The following is a 23,664-nucleotide window of genomic DNA, read 5'->3' on the forward strand; positions in this document are numbered from 1 at the left end:
ATTATGACATCACCGTCGCCGTGACGACCATTATGACATCACCAAAGCCATGACGACCATATTGACATCATCGTCGCCATGATGACCATTATGACATCATTGTCGCCATGATGACTATTATGACATCATCGTCGCCATGACGACCATTATGACATCATCGTTGCCATGATGACCATAATGACATCATCGTCGGCATGACGACCATTATGACATCATTGACGCCATGACGACCATTATGACATCATCGTCGCCATGACGACCATTATGACATCATCGTCGCCATGACGACCATTATGGCAACACCGTCGCCATGACGACCATAATGACATCATCGTCGCCATGACGACCATTATGACATCATTGTCGCCATGACGACCATTTTGACATCATCGTCGCCATGACCACCATACTGACATCATCGTCGGCATGACGACCATTATGACATCATCGTCGCCATGACGACCATTATGACATCATCGTCGCCATGACGACCATTATGACATCATCGTCACCATGACGACCATTATGGCAACACCGTCGCCATGACGACCAGTATGACATCATCGTCGCCATAACTACCATTATGACATCACCGTCGCCGTGACGACCATTATGACATCATCGTCGCTGTGACGACCATTATGACATCATCGTCGCCATGACGACCATTATGACATCACCGCCGCCATGACGACCATTATGACATCACCAAAGCCATGACAACCATATTGACATCATCGTCGCCATGACGACCATTATGACATAATCGTCGCCATGACGACCATTATGACATCACCAAAGCCATGACCACCATACTGACATCATCGTCGCCATGACGACCATTCTGACATCACCATTGCCATGACGACCATGATGACATCACCGTCGCCATGACGACCATTATGACATCACCAAAGCCATGACCACCATACTGACATCATCGTCGCCATGACGACCATTCTGACATCACCATTGCCATGACGACCATTATGACATCATCGTCACCATGACGACCATTATGACATCATCGTCGCCATGACGACCATTATGACGTCATCGTCGCCATGACGACCATTATGACATCATCGTCGCCATGACGACCATGATGACATCATCGTCGCCATGACGACCATTATGGCAACACCATCGCCATGACGACCAGTATGACATCATCGTCGCCATGACTACCATTATGACATCACCGTCGCGCGACGACCATTATGACATTATCGTCGCTGTGACGACCATTATGACATCATCGTCGCCATGACGACCATTATGACATCACCGTCGCCATGACGACCATTATGACATCACCAAAGCCATGACAACCATATTGACATCATCGTCGCCATGACGACCATTATGACATCATCGTCGCCATGACGACCATTATGACGTCATCGTCGCCATGACGACCATTATGACATCATCGTCGCTATGACGACCATTATGACATCATCGTCGCCATGACGACAATTATGACATCATCGTCGCCATGACGACCATTATGACATCACCGCCGCCATGACGACCAGTATGACATCACCAAAGCCATGACAACCATATTGACATCATCGTCGCCATGACGACCATTATGACATAATCGTCGCCATGACGACCATTATGACATCACCAAAGCCATGACCACCATACTGACATCATCGTCGCCATGACGACCATTCTGACATCACCATTGACATGACGACCATTATGACATCACCGTCGCCATGACGACCATTATGACATCACCAAAGCCATGACCACCATACTGACATCATCGTCGGCATGACGACCATTATGACATCACCGTCGCCATGACGACCATTATGGCAACACCGTCGCCATGACGACCAGTATGACATCATCGTCGCCATGACGACCATTATGACATCACCAAAGCCATGACCACCATACTGATATCATCGTCGGCATGACGACCATTATGACATCATCGTCGCCATGACGACCATTATGACATCATCGTCGCCATGACGACCATTATGGCAACACCGTCGCCATGACGACCAGTATGACATCATCGTCGCCATGACTACCATTATGACATCACCGTCGCCGTGACGACCATTATGACATCATCGTCGCTGTGACGACCATTATGACATCATCGTCGCCATGACGACCATTATGACATCACCGTCGCCATGACGACCATTATGACATCACCAAAGCCATGACAACCATATTGACATCATCGTCGCCATGACGACCATTATGACATCATCGTCGCCATGACGACCATTATGACGTCATCGTCGCCATGACGACCATTATGAGATCATCGTCGCTATGACGACCATTATGACATCATCGTCGCCGTGACGACCATTATGACATCATCTTCGCCATGACGACCATTATGACATCACCGCCGCCATGACGACCATTATGACATCACCAAAGCCATGACAACCATATTGACATCATCGTCGCCATGACGACCATTATGACATAATCGTCGCCATGACGACCATTATGACATCACCAAAGCCATGACCACCATACTGACATCATCGTCGCCATGACGACCATTCTGACATCACCATTGCCATGACGACCATGATGACATCACCGTCGCCATGACGACCATTATGACATCACCAAAGCCATGACCACCATACTGACATCATCGTCGCCATGACGACCATTCTGACATCACCATTGCCATGACGACCATTATGACATCATCGTCACCATGACGACCATTATGACATCATCGTCGCCATGACGACCATTATGACGTCATCGTCGCCATGACGACCATTATGACATCATCGTCGCCATGACGACCATGATGACATCATCGTCGCCATGACGACCATTATGGCAACACCGTCGCCATGACGACCATTCTGACATCACCATTGCCATGACGACCATTATGACATCACCGTCGCCATGACGACCATTATGACATCACCAAAGCCATGACCACCATACTGACATCATCGTCGCCATGACGACCATTATGACACCATCGTCGCCATGACGACCATTATGGCATCACCGCCGCCATGACGACCATTATGACATCACCAAAGCCATGACAACCATATTGACATCATCGTCGCCATGACGACCATTATGACATAATCGTCGCCATGACGACCATTATGACATCACCAAAGCCATGACCACCATACTGACATCATCGTCGCCATGATGACCATTCTGACATCACCATTGCCATGACGACCATTATGACATCACCGTCGCCATGACGACCATTATGACATAACCAAAGCCATGACCACCATACTGACATCATCGTCGCCATGACGACCATTCTGACATCACCATTGCCATGACGACCATTATGACATCATCGTCACCATGACGACCATTATGACATCATCGTCGCCATGACGACCATTATGACGTCATCGTCGCCATGACGACCATTATGACATCATCGTCGCCATGACGACCATTATGGAAACACCGTCGCCATGACGACCATTCTGACATCACCATTGCCATGACGACCATTATGACATCACCGTCGCCATGACGACCATTATGACATCACCAAAGCCATGACCACCATACTGACATCATCGTCGCCATGACGACCATTATGACATCATCGTCGCCATGACGACCATTATGACATCATCGTCGCCATGACGACCATTATGGCAACACCGTCGCCGTGACGACCATTATGACATCATCGTCGGCATGACGACCATTATGACATCATCGTCGCCATGACGACTATTATGACATCACTGTCGCCATGACGACCATTATGACGTCATCGTCGCCATGACGACCATTATGACGTCATCGTCGCCATGACGACCATTATGACGTCATCGTCGCCATGACGACCATTATGACATCATCTTCGCCATGACGACCATTATGACATCATCGTCGCCTTGACGACCATTATGACATCATCGTCGCCATGATGACCATCATGACATCATCGTCGCCATGATGACCATTATGACATCACCAAAGCCATGACTACCATACTGACATAATCGTCGCCATGACGACCATTCTGACATCATCGTCGCCATGACGACCATTATGACATCATTGTCGCCATGACGACCATTATGACATCATCGTCGCCATGACGACCATTATGGTAACACCGTCGCCATGACGACCATTATGACATCATCGTCGGCATGACGACAATTATGACATCAACGTCGCCATGACGACTATTATGACATCACCGTCGCCATGACGACCATTATGACATCACCGTAGACATGACGATCATTATGACGTCATCGTCGCCATGACGATCATTATGACGTCATCGTCGCCATGACGACCATTATGACATCATCGTCGCCATGACAACCATTATGACATCATCTTCGCCATGACGACTATTATGACATCATCGTCGGCATGACGACCATTATGACATCATCGTCGCCATGACGACCATTATAACATCATCGTCGCCATGACGACCATTATGGCAACACCGTCGCCATGACGACCAGTATGACATCATCGTCGTCATGACGACCATTATGACGTCATCGTCGCCATGACGACCATTATGACATCACCGTCGCCGTGACGACCATTATGACATCACCAAAGCCATGACAACCATATTGACATCATCGTCGCCATGACGACCATTATGACATCATTGTCGCCATGATGACTATTATGACATCATCGTCGCCATGACGACCATTATGACATCATCGTTGCCATGATGACCATAATGACATCATCGTCGGCATGACGACCATTATGACATCATTGACGCCATGACGACCATTATGACATCATCGTCGCCATGACGACCATTATGACATCATCGTCACCATGACGACTATTATGGCAACACCGTCGCCATGACGAACAGTGTGACATCATCGTCGCCATGACGACCATTATGGCAACACCGTCGCCATGACGAACAGTGTGACATCATCGTCGCCATGACGACCATTATGACATCACCGTCGCCGTGACGACCATTATGACATCATCGTCGCCTTGACGACCATTATGACATCATTGTCGCCATGATGACCATAATGACATCATCGTCGGCATGATGACCATTATGACATCATCGTCGCCATGACGACCATTATGACATCATCGTCGCCATGACGACCATTATGACATCATCGTCGCTATGACGACCATTATGGCAACACCGTCGCCATGACGACCATAATGACATCATCGTCGCCATGACGACCATTATGACATCATTGTCGCCATGACGACCATTTTGACATCATCGTCGCCATGACGACCATTATGGCATCATCATCGCCATGACGACCATTATGACATCATCCTCGCCATGACGACCCTTATGACATCATCGTCGCCATGATGACCATTCTGACCTCACCTTTGCCATGACGACCATTCTGACATTACCATTGCCATGACGACCATTCTGACATCACCGTCGCCATGACGACCATTATGACATCATCGTCGCCATGATGACCATTTTGACATCATCGTCGCCTTGACGACCATTATGACTTCATCGTCGCCATGACGAACATTATGACATCATCGTCGCCATGACGACCATTATGACATCATCGTCGCCATGATGACCATTATGACATCATTGTCGCCATGATGACCATTATGACATCATCGTCGCCATGACGACCAATATTACATCACCGTCGCCATGACGACCATTATGACATCATCGTCGCCATGATGACCATTTTGACATCATCGTCGCCTTGACGACCATTATGACTTCATCGTCGCCATGACGAACATTATGACATCATCGTCGCCATGACGACCATTATGACTTCACCGTCGCCATGACGACCATTATGACATCATTGTCGCCATGATGACCATTATGACATCATCGTCGCCATGACGACCAATATTACATCATCGTCGCCATGACGACCATTATGACATCATTGTCGCCATGATGACCATTATGACATCACCGTCGCCATGACGACCATTATGACATAACCGTCGTCATGACGACCATTATGACAACATTGTTGCCATGGCAATTATTATGACATCACCTTCGCCATGATGAGCATTATGAAATCACTATTGCCGTGACGACGAATATGACTTCATCGTTGCCATGACGACAATTATGACATCATCGTTGCCATGACGACCATAATGACATCATCATCGCCATGACGACCATTATGACATCACCTTCGCCATGACGACCTTTATGACAACATTGTTGCCATGGCAACCTTTATGACATCACCGTCGCCATGACGACCATTATGACATCACCGTCGCCGTGACGACCATTATGACATCACCGTCGCCGTGACGACCATTATGACATCATCGTCGCCGTGACGACCATTATGACATCACCGTCGCCATGACGACCATTATGACATCACCAAAGCCATGACAACCATATTGACATCATCGTCGCCATGACGACCATTATGACATCATCGTCGCCATGACGACCATTATGACATCACCAAAGCCATGACCACCATCCTGACATCATCGTCTCCATGACGACCATTCTGACATCACCATTGCCATGACGGCCATTATGACATCACCGTCGCCATGACGACCATTATGACATCACCAAAGCCATGACCACCATACTGACATCATCGTCGCCATGACGACCATTATGACATCATCGTCGCCATGACGACCATTATGACATCATCGTCGCCATGACGACCATTATGAAAACACCGTCGCCATGACGACCATTATGACGTCATCGTCGGCATGACAACCATTATGACATCATCGTCGAAATGACGACCATTATGGCAACTCCGTCGCCATGACGACCAGTATGACATCATAGTCGCCATGACGACCATTATGACATTATCGTCGCCTTGACGACCATAATGACGTCATTGTCGCCATGACGACCATTATGAAGTCATCATCGCCATGATGACCATTATGACATCATCGTCGCCATGACGACCATTATGACATCATCATCGCCATGACGACCAGTATGACATCATCGTCGCCATGAAGACCATTCTGACATCACCATTGCCATGACGACCATTTTGACATCACCGTCGCCATGACGACCATTATTACATCACCAAAGCCATGACCACCATACTGACATCATCGTCGCCATGACGACCATTATGACATCATCGTCGCCATGACGACCATTATGACATCATCGTTGCCAAGACGACCATTATGACATCATCGTCGCCATGACGACCATTATGACATCATCGTCGGCATGACGACCATTATGACAACACCGTCGCCATGACGACCATTATGACATCATCGTCGCCATGACGACCAGTATGACATCATCGTCGCCATGACGACCATTGTGACATCATCGTTGCCATGACGACCATTATGACATCATCGTCGCCATGATGACCATTATGACATCATCGTCGCCATGATGACCATTATGACATCATCGTCGCCATGACGACCATTATGGCAACACCGTCGCCATGATGACAGTATGACATCATCGTCGCCATGACGACCATTATGACATCATCGTCGCCATGACGACCATTATGACATCATCGTCGGCATGACGACCATTATGACATCATCGTCGCCATGACGACCATTATGGCAACACCGTCGCCATGACGACCAGTATGACATTATCTTCGCCATGACGACCATTATGACGTCATCGTCGCCATAACGACCATTATGACGTCATCGTCGCCATGACGACCATTATGACGTCATCGTCGCCATGATGACCATTATGACATCATCGTCGCCATGACGACCATTATGGCAACACCGTCGCCATGATGACAGTATGACATCATCGTCGTCATGACGACCATTATGACATTACCGTCGCCGTGACGACCATTATGACATCATCGTCGCCGTGACGACCATTATGACATCATCGTCACCATGACGACCATTATGACATCCCTGTCGCCATGACGACCATTATGACATCACCAAAGCCATGACAACCATATTGACATTATCGTTGGCATGACGACCATTATGACATCATCGTCGCCATGACGATTATTATAACATCATCGTCGCCATGACGACCATTATGACATCATCGTAGCCATGATGACCATTATGACATCATTGTCGCCATGACGACCATTATGACATCATCTTCGCCATGACGACTATTATGACATCATCGTCGGCATGACGACCATTATGACATCATCGTCGCCATGACGACCATTATGACATCATCGTCGCCATGACGACCATTATGGCAACACCGTCGCCATGACGACCAGTATGACATCATCGTCGCCATGACGACAATTATGACGTCATCGTCGCCATGACGACCATTATGACATCACCGTCGCCGTGACGACCATTATGACATCACCAAAGCCATGACAACCATATTGACATCATCGTCGCCATGACGACCATTATGACATCATTGTCGCCATGATGACTATTATGACATCATCGTCGCCATGACGACCATTATGACATCATCGTTGCCATGATGACCATAATGACATCATCGTCGGCATGACGACCATTATGACATCATTGACGCCATGACGACCATTATGACATCATCGTCGCCATGACGACCATTATGACATCATCGTCACCATGACGACCATTATGGCAACACCGTCGCCATGACGACCATTATGGCAACACCGTCGCCATGACGAACAGTGTGACATCATCGTCGCCATGACGACCATTATGACATCACCGTCGCCGTGACGACCATTATGACATCATCGTCGCCGTGACGATCATTATGACTTCATCGTCGCCGTGACGACCATTATGACATCATCGTCGCCGTGACGACCATTCTGACATCATCGTCGCCATGACGACCATTGTGACATCACCGTCGCCGTGACGACCATTATGACATCACCGTCGCCGTGACGACCATTATGACATCACCAAAGCCATGACAACCATATTGACATCATCGTCGCCATGACGACCATTATGACATCATTGTCGCCATGATGACCATAATGACATCATCGTCGGCATGACGACCATTATGACATCATCATCGCCATGACGACCATTATGACATCATCGTCGCCATGACGACCATTATGACATCATCGTCGCCATGACGACCATTATGGCAACACCATCGCCATGACGACCATAATGACATCATCGTCGCCATGACGACCATTATGACATCATCGTCGCCATGACGACCATTCTGACATCACCTTTGCCATGACGACCATTCTGACATCACCATTGCCATGACGACCATTCTGACATCACCGTCGCCATGACGACCATTATGACATCATCGTCGCCATGATGACCATTTTGACATCATCGTCTCCTTGACGACCATTATGACTTCATCGTCGCCATGACGAACATTATGACATCATCGTCGCCATGACGACCATTATGACATCATCGTCGCCATGATGACCATTATGACATCACCGTTGCCATGACGACCATTATGACATCATTGTCGCCATGATGACCATTATGACATCATCGTCGCCATGACGACCAATATTACATCACCGTCGCCATGACGACCATTATGACATCATCGTCGCCATGACGACCATTATGACATCATTGTCGCCATGATGACCATTATGACATCACCGTCGCCATGACGACCATTATGACATAACCGTCGTCATGACGACCATTATGACAACATTGTTGCCATGGCAATTATTATGACATCACCTTCGCCATGATGAGCATTATGACATCACTATTGCCGTGACGACTAATATGACTTCATCAGTGCCATGACGACCATTATGACATCATCGTTGCCATGACGACCATAATGACATCATCATCGCCATGACGACCATTATGACATCACCTTCGCCATGACGACCTTTATGACAACATTGTTGCCATGGCAACCATTATGACATCACCGTCGCCATGACGACCATTATGACATCATCGTCGCCATGACGACCATTATGACGTCATCGTCGCCATGACGACCATTATGACATCATTGTCGCCATGATGACCATTATGACATCATCGTCGCCATGACGACCATTATGGCAACACCGTCGCCATGACGACCAGTATGACATCATCGTCGCCATGACGACCATTATGACATCACCGTCGCCGTGACGACCATTATGACATCATCGTCGCCGTGACGACCATTATGACATCACCGTCGCCATGACGACCATTATGACATCACCAAAGCCATGACAACCATATTGACATCATTGTCGCCATGACGACCATTATGACATCATCGTCGCCATGACGACCATTATGACATCACCAAAGCCATGACCACCATCCTGACATCATCGTCTCCATGACGACCATTCTGACATCACCATTGCCATGACGGCCATTATGACATCACCGTCGCCATGACGACCATTATGACATCACCAAAGCCATGACCACCATACTGACATCATCGTCGCCATGACGACCATTTTGACATCATCGTCGCCATGACGACCATTATGACATCATCGTCGCCATGACGACCATTATGAAAACACCGTCGCCATGACGACCATTATGACATCATCGTCGGCATGACGACCATTATGACATCATCGTCGAAATGACGACCATTATCTCAACTCCGTCGCCATGACGACCAGTATGACATCATAGTCGCCATGACGACCATTATGACATTATCGTCGCCATGACGACCATAATGACGTCATTGTCGCCATGACGACCATTATGACGTCATTGTCGCCATGATGACCATTATGACATCATCGTCGCCATGACGACCATTATGACATCATCGTCGCCATGATGACCATTATGGCAACACCGTCGCCATGACGACCAGTATAACATCATCGTCGCCATGAAGACCATTCTGACATCACCATTGCCATGACGACCATTTTGACATCACCGTCGCCATGACGACCATTATTACATCACCAAAGCCATGACCACCATACTGACATCATCGTCGCCATGACGACCATTATGACATCATCGTCGCCATGACGACCATTATGACATCATCGTTGCCAAGACGACCATTATGACATCATCGTCGCCATGACGACCATTATGACATCATCGTCGGCATGACGACCATTATGACATCATCGTCGGCATGACGACCATTATGACAACACCGTCGCCATGACGACCATTATGACATCATCGTCGCCATGACGACCATTATGGCAACACTGTCGCCATGACGACCAGTATGACATCATCGTCGCCATGACGACCATTATGACATCATCGTTGCCATGACGACCATTATGACATCATCGTCGCCATGATGACCATTATGACATCATCGTCGCCATGACGACCATTATGGCAACACCGTCGCCATGACGACAGTATGACATCATCGTCTCCATGACGACCATTCTGACATCAACATTGCCATGACGACCATTATGATATCACCGTCGCCATGACGACCATTATGACATCACCGAAGCAATGACCACCATACTGACATCATCGTCGCCATGACGACCATTATGACATCATCGTCGCCATGACGACCATTATGACATCATCGTCGGCATGCCGACCATTATGACATCATCGTCGGCATGACGACCATTATGGCAACACCGTCGCCATGACGACCAGTATGACATTATCGTCGCCATGACGACCATTATGACGTCATCGTCGCCATAACGACCATTATGACGTCATCGTCGCCATGACGACCAGTATGACATTATCGTCGCCATGACGACCATTATGACGTCATCGTCGCCATAACGACCATTATGACGTCATCGTCGCCATGACGACCATTATGACATCACCGTCGCCATGACGACCATTATGACATCATCGTCGCCATGACGACCATTCTGACATCACCATTGCCATGACGACCATTATGACATCATCGTCGCCATGACGACCATTATGACATCACCAAAGCCATGACAACCATATTGACATCATTGTCGCCATGACGACCATTATGACATCATCGTCGCCATGACGACCATTATGACATCACCAAAGCCATGACCACCATCCTGACATCATCGTCTCCATGACGACCATTCTGACATCACCATTGCCATGACGGTCATTATGACATCACCGTCGCCATGACGACCATTATGACATCACCAAAGCCATGACCACCATACTGACATCATCGTCGCCATGACGACCATTTTGACATCATCGTCGCCATGACGACCATTATGACATCATCGTCGCCATGACGACCATTATGAAAACACCGTCGCCATGACGACCATTATGACATCATCGTCGGCATGACGACCATTATGTCATCATCGTCGAAATGACGACCATTATCTCAACTCCGTCGCCATGACGACCAGTATGACATCATAGTCGCCATGACGACCATTATGACATTATCGTCGCCATGACGACCATAATGACGTCATTGTCGCCATGACGACCATTATGACTTCATTGTCGCCATGATGACCATTATGACATCATCGTCGCCATGACGACCATTATGACATCATCGTCGCCATGATGACCATTATGGCAACACCGTCGCCATGACGACCAGTATGACATCATCGTCGCCATGAAGACCATTCTGACATCACCATTGCCATGACGACCATTTTGACATCACCGTCGCCATGACGACCATTATTACATCACCAAAGCCATGACCACCATACTGACATCATCGTCGCCATGACGACCATTATGACATCATCGTCGCCATGACGACCATTATGACATCATCGTTGCCAAGACGACCATTATGACATCATCGTCGCCATGACGACCATTATGACATCATCGTCGGCATGACGACCATTATGACATCATCGTCGGCATGACGACCATTATGACAACACCGTCGCCATGACGACCATTATGACATCATCGTCGCCATGACGACCATTATGGCAACACTGTCGCCATGACGACCAGTATGACATCATCGTCGCCATGACGACCATTATGACATCATCGTTGCCATGACGACCATTATGACATCATCGTCGCCATGATGACCATTATGACATCATCGTCGCCATGACGACCATTATGGCAACACCGTCGCCATGACGACAGTATGACATCATCGTCTCCATGACGACCATTCTGACATCACCATTGCCATGACGACCATTATGATATCACCGTCGCCATGACGACCATTATGTCATCACCGAAGCAATGACCACCATACTGACATCATCGTCGCCATGACGACCATTATGACATCATCGTCGCCATGACGACCATTATGACATCATCGTCGGCATGCCGACCATTATGACATCATCGTCGGCATGACGACCATTATGGCAACACCGTCGCCATGACGACCAGTATGACATTATCGTCGCCATGACGACCATTATGACGTCATCGTCGCCATAACGACCATTATGACGTCATCGTCGCCATGACGACCAGTATGACATTATCGTCGCCATGACGACCATTATGACGTCATCGTCGCCATAACGACCATTATGACGTCATCGTCGCCATGACGACCATTATGACATCACCGTCGCCATGACGACCATTATGACATCATCGTCGCCATGACGACCATTCTGACATCACCATTGCCATGATGACCATTATGACATCATCGTCGCCATGACGACCATTATGGCAACACCGTCGCCATGACGACCAGTATGACATCATCGTCGCCATGACGACCATTCTGACATCACCAAAGCCATGACCACCATACTGACATCATCGTCGCCATGACGACCATTCTGACATCACCATTGCCATGACGACCATTATGACATCACCGTCGCCATGACGACCATTATGACATCACCAAAGCCATGACCACCATACTGACATCATCGTCGGCATGACGACAATTATGACATCACCGTCGCCATGACGACCATTATGACATCATCGTCGCCATGACGACCATTATGGCAACACCGTCGCCATGACGACCAGTATGACATCATCGTCGCCATGACGACCATTATGACATCACCAAAGCCATGACCACCATACTGACATCATCGTCGGCATGATGACCATTATGACATCATCGTCGCCATGACGACCATTATGACATCATCGTCGCCATGACGACCATTATGACATCATCGTCACCATGACGACCATTATGGCAACACCGTCGCCATGACGACCAGTATGACATCATCGTCGCCATGACTACCATTATGACATCACCGTCGCCGTGACGACCATTATGACATCATCGTCGCTGTGACGACCATTATGACATCATCGTCGCCATGACGACCATTATGACATCACCGTCGCCATGACGACCATTATGACATCACCAAAGCCATGACAACCATATTGACATCATCGTCGCCATGACGACCATTATGACATCATCGTCGCCATGACGACCATTATGACGTCATCGTCGCCATGACGACCATTATGACATCATCGTCGCTATGACGACCATTATGACATCATCGTCGCCGTGACGACCATTATGACATCATCGTCGCCATGACGACCATTATGACATCACCGCCGCCATGACGACCATTATGACATCACCAAAGCCATGACAACCATATTGACATCATCGTCGCCATGACGACCATTATGACATAATCGTCGCCATGACGACCATTATGACATCACCAAAGCCATGACCACCATACTGAGATCATCGTCGCCATGACGACCATTCTGACATCACCATTGCCATGACGACCATTATGACATCACCGTCGCCATGACGACCATTATGACATCACCAAAGCCATGACCACCATACTGACATCATCGTCGCCATGACGACCATTATGACATCATCGTCGCCATGACGACCATTATGACATCATCGTCGCCATGACGACCATTATGACGTCATCGTCGCCATGACGACCATTATGACATCATCGTCGCCATGACGACCATTATGACATCATCGTCGCCATGACGACCATTATGACATCATCGTCGCCATGACGACCATTATGGCAACACCGTCGCCATGACGACCATTCTGACATCACCAAAGCCATGACCACCATACTGACATCATCGTCGGCATGACGACCATTATGACATCACCGTCGCCATGACGACCATTATGACATCACCGTCGCCATGACGACCATTATGACATCATCGTCGCCATGACGACCATTATGACGTCATCGTCGCCATGACGACCATTATGACATCATCGTCGCTATGACGACCATTATGACATCATCGTCGCCGTGACGACCATTATGACATCATCGTCGCCATGACGACCATTATGATATCACCAAAGCCATGCAACCATATTGACATCATCGTCGCCATGACGACCATTATGACATCACCAAAGCCATGACCACCATACTGACATCATCGTCGCCATGACGACCATTCTGACATCACCATTGCCATGACGACCATTATGGCATCACCGTCGCCATGACGACCATTATGACATCACCAAAGCCATGACCACCATACTGACATCATCGTTGCCATGACGACCATTATGACATCATCGTCGGCATGACGACCATTATGACATCATCGTCGCCATGACGACCATTATGGCAACACCGTCGCCATGACGACCAGTATGACATCATCGTCGCCATGACGACCATTATGACATCATCGTCGCCGTGACGACCATTATGACATCATTGTCGCCATGACGACCATTATGACATCAGCGTCGCCATCACGACCATTATGACATCACCAAAGCCATGACAACCATATTGACATCATCGTCGCCATGACGACCATTATGACATAATCTTCGCCATGACGACCATTATGACATCACCAAAGCCATGACCACCATACTGACATCATCGTCGCCATGACGACCATTCTGACATCACCATTGCCATGACGACCATTATGACATCACCGTCGCCATGACGACCATTATGACATCACCAAAGCCATGACCACCATACTGACATCATCGTCGCCATGACGACCATTATGACATCATCGTCGCCATGACGACCATTATGACATCATCGTCGCCATGACGACCATTATGACGTCATCGTCGCCATGACGACCATTATGACATCATCGTCGCCATTACGACCATTATGACATCATCGTCACCATGACAACCATTATGGCAACACCGTCGCCATGACGACCATTCTGGCATCACCATTGCCATGACGACCATTATGACATCACCGTCGCCATGACGACCATTATGACATCACGAAAGCCATGACCACCATACTGACATCCTCGTCGCCATGACGACCATTATGACATCATCGTCGCCATGACGACCATTATGACATCATCGTCGCCATGACGACCATTATGGCAACACCGTCGCCGTGACGACCATTATGACATCATCGTCGGCATGACGACCATTATGACATCATCGTCGCCATGACGACTATTATGACATCACCGTCGCCATGACGACCATTATGACGTCATCGTCGCCATGACGACCATTATGACATCATCGTCGCCATGATGACCATTATGACATCATCTTCACCATGACGACCATTATGACATCATCGTCGGCATGACGACCATTATGACAACGCCGTCGCCATGACGACAATTATGACATCATCGTCGCCATGACGACCATTATGGCAACACTGTCGCCATGACGACCAGTATGACATCATCGTCGCCATGACGACATTATGACATCATCGTTGCCATGACTACCATTATGACATCATCGTCGCCATGACGAACTTTATGACAACATTGTTGCTATGGCAACCATTATGACATCACCGTCGCCGTGACGACCATTATGACATCATCGTCGCCGTGACGACCATTATGACATCATCGTCGCCATGACGACCATTATGACATCATTGTCGCCATGATGACCATTATGACATCATCGTCGCCATGACGACCAATATTACATCATCGTCGCCATGACGACCATTATGACATCATTGTCGCCATGATGACCATTATGACATCACCGTCGCCATGACGACCATTATGACATAACCGTCGTCATGACGACCATTATGACAACATTGTTGCCATGGCAATTATTATGACATCACCTTCGCCATGATGAGCATTATGACATCACTATTGCCGTGACGACTAATATGACTTCATCAGTGCCATGACGACCTTTATGACATCATCGTTGCCATGACGACCATAATGACATCATCATCGCCATGACGACCATTATGACATCACCTTCGCCATGACGACCTTTATGACATCATCGTCGCCATGACGACCATTATGACGTCATCGTCGCCATGACGACCATTATGACATCATTGTCGCCATGACGACCATTATGACATCATCGTCGCCATGACGACCATTATGGCAACACCGTCGCCATGACGACCAGTATGACATCATCGTCGCCATGACGACCATTATGACATCACCGTCGCCGTGACGACCATTATGACATCATCGTCGCCGTGACGACCATTATGACATCACCGTCGCCATGACGACCATTATGACATCACCAAAGCCATGACAACCATATTGACATCATTGTCGCCATGACGACCATTATGACATCATCGTCGCCATGACGACCATTATGACATCACCAAAGCCATGACCACCATCCTGACATCATCGTCTCCATGACGACCATTCTGACATCACCATTGCCATGACGGCCATTATGACATCACCGTCGCCATGACGACCATTATGACATCACCAAAGCCATGACCACCATACTGACATCATCGTCGCCATGACGACCATTTTGACATCATCGTCGCCATGACGACCATTATGACATCATCGTCGCCATGACGACCATTATGAAAACACTGTCGCCATGACGACCATTATGACATCATCGTTGGCATGACGACCATTATGACATCATCGTCGAAATGATGACCATTATCTCAACTCCGTCGCCATGACGACCAGTATGACATCATAGTCGCCATGACGACCATTATGACATTATCGTCGCCATGACGACCATAATGACGTCATTGTCGCCATGACGACCATTATGACGTCATCGTCGCCATGATGACCATTATGACATCATCGTCGCCATGACGACCATTATGACATCATCGTCGCCATGATGACCATTATGGCAACACCGTCGCCATGACGACCAGTATGACATCATCGTCGCCATGAAGACCATTCTGACATCACCATTGCCATGACGACCATTATGACATCATCGTCGCCATGACGACCATTATGACATCATCGTTGCCAAGACGACCATTATGACATCATCGTCGCCATGACGACCATTATGACATCATCGTCGGCATGACGACCATTATGACATCATCGTCGGCATGACGACCATTATGACAACACCGTCGCCATGACGACCATTATGACATCATCGTCGCCATGACGACCATTATGGCAACACTGTCGCCATGACGACCAGTATGACATCATCGTCGCCATGACGACCATTATGACATCATCGTTGCCATGACGACCATTATGACATCATCGTCGCCATGATGACCATTATGACATCATCGTCGCCATGACGACCATTATGGCAACACCGTCGCCATGACGACAGTATGACATCATCGTCTCCATGACGACCATTCTGACATCACCATTGCCATGACGACCATTATGATATCACCGTCGCCATGACGACCATTATGACATCACCGAAGCAATGACCACCATACTGACATCATCGTCGCCATGACGACCATTATGACATCATCGTCGCCATGACGACCATTATGACATCATCGTCGGCATGCCGACCATTATGACATCATCGTCGTCATGACGACCATTATGGCAACACCGTCGCCATGACGACCAGTATGACATTATCGTCGCCATGACGACCATTATGACGTCATCGTCGCCATAACGACCATTATGACGTCATCGTCGCCATGACGACCAGTATGACATTATCGTCGCCATGACGACCATTATGACGTCATCGTCGCCATAACGACCATTATGACGTCATCGTCGCCATAACGACCATTATGACATCACCGTCGCCATGACGACCATTATGACATCATTGTCGCCATGACGACCATTCTGACATCACCATTGCCATGACGACCATTATGACATCATCGTCGCCATGACGACCATTATGGCAACACCGTCGCCATGACGACCAGTATGACATCATCGTCGCCATGACGACCATTCTGACATCACCAAAGCCATGACCACCATACTGACATCATCGTCGCCATGACGACCATTCTGACATCACCATTGCCATGACGACCATTATGACATCACCGTCGCCATGACGACCATTATGACATCACCAAAGCCATGACCACCATACTGACATCATCGTCGGCATGACGACAATTATGACATCACCGTCGCCATGACGACCATTATGACATCATCGTCGCCATGACGACCATTATGGCAACACCGTCGCCATGACGACCAGTATGACATCATCGTCGCCATGACGACCATTATGACATCACCAAAGCCATGACCACCATACTGACATCATCGTCGCCATGACGACCATTATGACATCATCGTCGCCATGACGACCATTATGACATCATCGTCACCATGACGACCATTATGGCAACACCGTCGCCATGACAACCAGTATGACATCATCGTCGCCATGACTACCATTATGACATCACCGTCGCCGTGACGACCATTATGACATCATCGTCGCTGTGACGACCATTATGACATCATCGTCGCCATGACGACCATTATGACATCACCGTCGCCATGACGACCATTATGACATCACCAAAGCCATGACAACCATATTGACATCATCGTCGCCATGACGACCATTATGACATCATCGTCGCCATGACGACCATTATGACGTCATCGTCGCCATGACGACCATTATGACATCATCGTCGCTATGACGACCATTATGACATCATCGTCGCCGTGACGACCATTATGACATCATCGTCGCCATGACGACCATTATGACATCACCGCCGCAATGACGACCATTATGACATCACCAAAGCCATGACAACCATATTGACATCATCGTCGCCATGACGACCATTATGACATAATCGTCGCCATGACGACCATTATGACATCACCAAAGCCATGACCACCATACTGAGATCATCGTCGCCATGACGACCATTCTGACATCACCATTGCCATGACGACCATTATGACATCACCGTCGCCATGACGACCATTATGACATCACCAAAGCCATGACCACCATACTGACATCATCGTCGCCATGACGACCATTATGACATCATCGTCGCCATGACGACCATTATGACATCATCGTCGCCATGACGACCATTATGACGTCATCGTCGCCATGACGACCATTATGACATCATCGTCGCCATGACGACCATTATGACATCATCATCGCCATGACGACCATTATGACATCATCGTCGCCATGACGACCATTATGGCAACACCGTCGCCATGACGACCATTCTGACATCACCAAAGCCATGACCACCATACTGACATCATCGTCGGCATGACGACCATTATGACATCACCGTCGCCATGACGACCATTATGACATCATCGTCGCCATGATGACCATTTTGACATCATCGTCGCCATGACGACCATTATGACATCATCGTCGCTATGATGACCATTATGACATCATCGTCGCCGTGACGACCATTATGACATCATCATCGCCATGACGACCATTATGATATCACCAAAGCCATGACAACCATATTGACATCATCGTCGCCATGACGACCATTATGACATCACCAAAGCCATGACCACCATACTGACATCATCGTCGCCATGACGACCATTCTGACATCACCATTGCCATGACGACCATTATGACATCACCGTCGCCATGACGACCATTATGACATCACCAAAGCCATGACCACCATACTGACATCATCGTTGCCATGACGACCATTATGACATCATCGTCGGCATGACGACCATTATGACATCATCGTCGCCATGACGACCATTATGGCATCACCGTCGCCATGACGACCAGTATGACATCATCGTCACCATGACGACCATTATGACATCATCGTCGCCGTGACGACCATTATGACATCATTGTCGCCATGACGACCATTATGACATCAGCGTCGCCATCACGACCATTATGACATCACCAAAGCCATGACAACCATATTGACATCATCGTCGCCATGACGACCATTATGACATAATCTTCGCCATGACGACCATTATGACATCACCAAAGCCATGACCACCATACTGACATCATCGTCGCCATGACGACCATTATGACATCATCGTCGCCATGACGACCATTATGACATCATCGTCGCCATGACGACCATTATGACGTCATCGTCGCCATGACGACCATTATGACATCATCGTCGCCATTACGACCATTATGACATCATCGTCACCATGACAACCATTATGGCAACACCGTCGCCATGACGACCATTCTGGCATCACCATTGCCATGACGACCATTATGACATCACCGTCGCCATGACGACCATTATGACATCACGAAAGCCATGACCACCATACTGACATCCTCGTCGCCATGACGACCATTATGACATCATCGTCGCCATGACGACCATTATGACATCATCGTCGCCATGACGACCATTATGGCAACACCGTCGCCGTGACGACCATTATGACATCACCGTCGCCATGACGACCATTATGACGTCATCGTCGCCATGACGACCATTATGACATCATCGTCGCCATGATGACCATTATGACATCATCTTCACCATGACGACCATTATGACATCATCGTCGGCATGACGACCATTATGACAACGCCGTCGCCATGACGACAATTATGACATCATCGTCGGCATGACGACCATTATGGCAACACTGTCGCCATGACGACCAGTATGACATCATCGTCGCCATGACGACCATTATGACATCATCGTTGCCATGACTACCATTATGACATCATCGTCGCCATGACGAACTTTATGACAACATTGTTGCTATGGCAACCATTATGACATCACCGTCGCCGTGACGACCATTATGACATCATCATCGCCGTGACGACCATTATGACATCATCGTCGCCATGACGACCATTATGACATCACCGTCGCCATGACGACCATTATGACATCTCCAAAACCATGACAACCATATTGACATCATCGTCGCCATGACGACCATTATGATATAATCGTCGCCATGACGACCATTATGACATCACCAAAGCCATGACTACCATACTGACATAATCGTCGCCATGACGACCATTCTGACATCATTGTCGCCATGACGACCATTATGACATCATTGTCGCCATGACGACCATTATGACATCATCGTCGCCATGACGACCATTATGGTAACACCGTCGCCATGACGACCATTATGACATCATCGTCGGCATGACGACAATTATGACATCAACGTCGCCATGACAAATATTATGACATCACCGTCGCCATGACGACCATTATGACATCACCGTCGACATGACGATCATTATGACGTCATCGTCGCCATGACGATCATTATGACGTCATCGTCGCCTTGACGACCATTATGACATCATATTCGCCATGACGACTATTATGACATCATCGTCGGCATGACGACCATTATGACATAATCGTCGCCATGACGACCATTATGACATCATCGTCGCCATGACGACCATTATGACATCATCGTCGCCATGACGACCATTATGTCAACACCGTCGCCATGACGACCAGTATGACATCATCGTCGCCATGACGACCATTATGACGTCATCGTCGCCATGACGACCATTATGACATCACCGTCGCCGTGACGACCATTATGACATCACCAAAGCCATGACAACCATATTGACATCATCGTCGCCATGACGACCATTATGACATCATTGTCGCCATGATGACTATTATGACATCATCGTCGCCATGACGACCATTATGACATCATCGTTGCCATGATGACCATAATGACATCATTGTCGGCATGACGACCATTATGACATCATTGACGCCATGACGACCATTATGACATCATCGTCGCCATGACGACCATTATGACATCATCGTCGCCATGACGACCATTATGACATCACCTTTGCCATGACGACCATTATGACATCACCATTGCCATGACGACCATTATGACATCACCGTCGCCATGACGACCATTATGACATCACCAAAGCCATGACCACCATACTGACATCATCGTCGCCATGACGACCATTATGACGTCATCGTCGCCATGACGACCATTATGACATCATCGTTGCCATGACGACCATTATGACATCATCGTCGCCATGACGACCATTATGGCAACACCGTCGCCATGACGAACAGTGTGACATCATCGTCGCCATGACGACCATTATGGCAACACCGTCGCCATGACGAACAGTGTGACATCATCGTCGCCATGACGACCATTATGACATCATCGTCGCCGTGACGACCATTATGACATCATCGTCGCCATGACGACCATTATAACATCACCGTCGCCGTGACGACCATTATGACATCACCAAAGCCATGACAACCATATTGACATCATCGTCGCCATGACGACCATTATGACATCATTGTCGCCATAATGACATCATCGTCGGCATGACGACCATTATGACATCATCGTCGCCATGACGATCATTATGACATCATCGTCGCCATGACCACCATTATGACATCATCGTCGCCATGACGACCATTATGGCAACACCGTCGCCATGACGACCATAATGACATCATCGTC

Source organism: Phyllobates terribilis, unplaced genomic scaffold (genome assembly GCF_046119375.1).
Source record: "Phyllobates terribilis strain yellow unplaced genomic scaffold, ASM4611937v1 Scaffold_43__1_contigs__length_10536358, whole genome shotgun sequence".
Classification (NCBI taxonomy): Eukaryota; Metazoa; Chordata; class Amphibia; order Anura; family Dendrobatidae; genus Phyllobates; species Phyllobates terribilis.